The sequence below is a fragment of the Arachis duranensis genome, chromosome 1, assembly GCF_000817695.3.
Source record: "Arachis duranensis cultivar V14167 chromosome 1, aradu.V14167.gnm2.J7QH, whole genome shotgun sequence".
Taxonomy (NCBI): domain Eukaryota; kingdom Viridiplantae; phylum Streptophyta; class Magnoliopsida; order Fabales; family Fabaceae; genus Arachis; species Arachis duranensis.
Genome location: NC_029772.3, coordinates 35,112,147 through 35,115,320, shown reverse-complemented (window position 1 = coordinate 35,115,320; position 3,174 = coordinate 35,112,147).

Here is a 3,174-nt window from a genome sequence, read left to right as displayed (position 1 = left end):
ATAAACCATAAAATAGTGGTTTATCAACCTCCCCACTCTTAAACATTAGCATGTCCCCATGCTAAGCTCAAGAGAAGCTATAAAGGAATGAAGAGGAATGATAGAATGTATGAGATGCAACCTATGAATGCAACTAAATGCAAAATGTTTCTACCTACTTGGTTAAAAATAAATAAGTTCTTCAAGACAAATATGAACTGGATTTCACTAATTCAAATCACAAAATACAATTCAAATAACTTGCAAGAAGAAGATAGCTCATGAAAGTAGGGAACATAGAATTGAGCACTGAACCCTTACTGGTAGTGTATATCATTCTAACTCTCAAGTGTCTAGGGTCAATTCTCTCAATTCTCTACTTGTCTTGCTTTCTATAGCTTGCTCTTCATCTAACAATCAACAAAAATTTAATGCACCAATACACAAATCAAGAGGTCTTTTAAGGGTTGTAATGGGGTTAGGGTCAAGGTAGAATTGTATTTGGCCAAGTGGACTAAAATTTGAATCCTTAATTAACATAAACTATTCCACCTAACTTAGGACAATCCATGTAATCATAATATAAAATCTGACTTCCCATTAACTATGTTTTCCACGTATTCATGCATTCTAATTTCAAGTACAACTCATATGCATTGCTTTCACCACTTACTTTGGGGCATTTTGTCCCCTTTCACTTATTTTGCTCCCTTTTTTTATATATTTTTTTTCTTTTGTTTTTCTCAATGCATATGATTAATTTATTGAATGCATGAACATGTCCTAAACATTTCTTTCACATTTTCAGAAAATTCTAACATACTCAATTTTCAAACCAGATGTTTCCAAACCCACTCTTCCCCACACTTAATTCATAAGCATTCTCACTAGTCTAAGCTAACCAAGGATTCAAATTAAGGATATTATTGTTTTTCGCTTAGAGTTAATGATGTGCTAAAATAAAGAACAAAGGGGTAAAATAGGCTCAAAATTGGTTTGCAATAGATAATGAAAAAGTTAAGGCCATATGGGTATGTAAGCTCAGTGAAACAAGGCCTCAATCATATAAGTGTATGCATACATTAAACATGGAAATATAGAATCAAGCAATACAAAGATCACAATTTTAGAGAGAAAAATACACACCAAAATTAAAATGTTGGTTGATAAAATGCAACCAATCAAATAGGCTCAAAATCTCACTAGTTTTTGTGTGTTCAAGCTTTAAACCATGTTCCAAAATAAAATTTCTTCATACAAGTTATTCAAAAAGTTTTAATTTAAATTAGTGAAATACTATAAAAAGTTTCTTAAAAAAGAAAATATTACTTCAACCAAGTGGTAAAATATGCAAAAATCAAATAAACATGCAAATGCAATAACTAATCTACAAAGAAAATTTAAACGTTGGTGTTGAGACAAGAAAGTACTAACCCATAGAGATCAGTATCGACCTCTCCACACTTAAAGATTTCACCGTCCTCGGTGCATGCTGAGATGTGCAGGTGGACGGGTTGTTCCAACTGATGTCTTTCTTCATGGATTGTGCAGATGGACTTGTTTGTCTCCCCATGTAAACGTCTTCCGGTTCCCCTCCGGGTGGCCATCCTGAAAGAAAAAGGGAAGAAAAGTAACCCAGAAATAAAGATAAGAAAATAAATTCTCATTTACATGGAAGCTTCAACATGTACGTGAGAAAATAATAGAAGCCATGGCATACCAGTGGTATAAAATTTGTAACATAGGGGAGGAGAGTGTAAGACAATATAAATTCATGTCAATGCAAAAGTAATACAAATAAAATAAAAGATTAACATTGACTTAAATAGTATTGCCCAACAGTGTAAAACAAGTTACCAAAATAAATTCAAGAAAAGATGCAACAGTTGAATAAGAAAAGATATTTAACACCAATGGAAAAATAAAAAATTCAGAAAAGAAAATAAAAATGTGCACAAATTTAAAATGCAATGAATGAGATATGCAAATAAATTAAAATAAAATAAAAAGAAAAATAAGAAGAATGAGAAGGGAAAGAAGTGAGTGAGGGAGGAAAATTAGGATTGGTGAAGAAAAGATAAGATATTTTGGCATATAAGGTTAAGGTGTGCGACGCTGGCGATGCGGTCGCGTGGGTGACGCGGCCGCGTGGTGCGCAATAAGGTCAAGCGATGCGGACGCGTGGGTCATGCGATCGCGTGACTCGATTTGTGCTAGTGGCACGAGTGCAGACTCGCACTCGCACAACTCTCTGTTCAAAATCTTATTAGTGCCAAATTTTAAGTGACGCGATCGCATGGGGCATGCGATTGCGTGAGTGGGCTTTAAAGGAATATGGCGCGGTCGCGTGGGTCACGCGACCGCGTGGGAAGGAGTATGCGTTCAGCACCAATCCAGCACCACTCTCGCACAACTTTCGGGTGTGCACCACTTTGACGTCGAAATCTTGGTCACGCGGCCGCGTGGGTCACGCGGTCGCGTGGGAGGCCAATATTCCCATGCGACGCGGACGCGTCAGCGACGCAGTCGCGTGGGTTGATTTGTGCCATTGGCACGCCTCCAGCCACGCTCCAGCATGACTCTCTGTTTGTTTTTATTTTTCTCTTCTCCCCATGCGACGCGGACACATCGTTGATGCGGTCGCGCCGCGTAGCATTTTTTTTGAAATAAAATGCAAAATACAGTGTTAATATGAATGTGGTGCAAAACTCCAGGTTCAATATAATAAAATAAAATAAAACTCAAAAACAAATAAAACTAAATAAAAATGAAAAATGAACGATCATACCATGGTGGGTTGTCTCCCACCTAGCACTTTTAGTTAAAGTCCTTAAGTTGGACATTTGGTGAGCTTCTTGTTATGGTGGCTTGTGCTTGAACTCATCCAGGAATCTCCACCAATGTTTGTGATTCCAGTGTCCTCCGGGATCCAAAACTAGGCGCAGAAAGCCTTCAAGTAAGTTAAAGCAAGTGACAAGGCCCCAAGAGTGGTGATTGGTAGAATGAATTCCGGGGCCCCAGACCTTGCCTTTGCACCCGTCTTTTGGTTGAGCAATATTGTTCCATCCGGGTGGCAAGCAGTCTGAATTCTCACGTAAGCGGCCAAACAACTTTCTAGACCCATTCAGTTGAGCTCTATACCAACCTTTTCTCTTAAACTTAAAGCTTCCAACCATGATGAACCTTACAGGACAA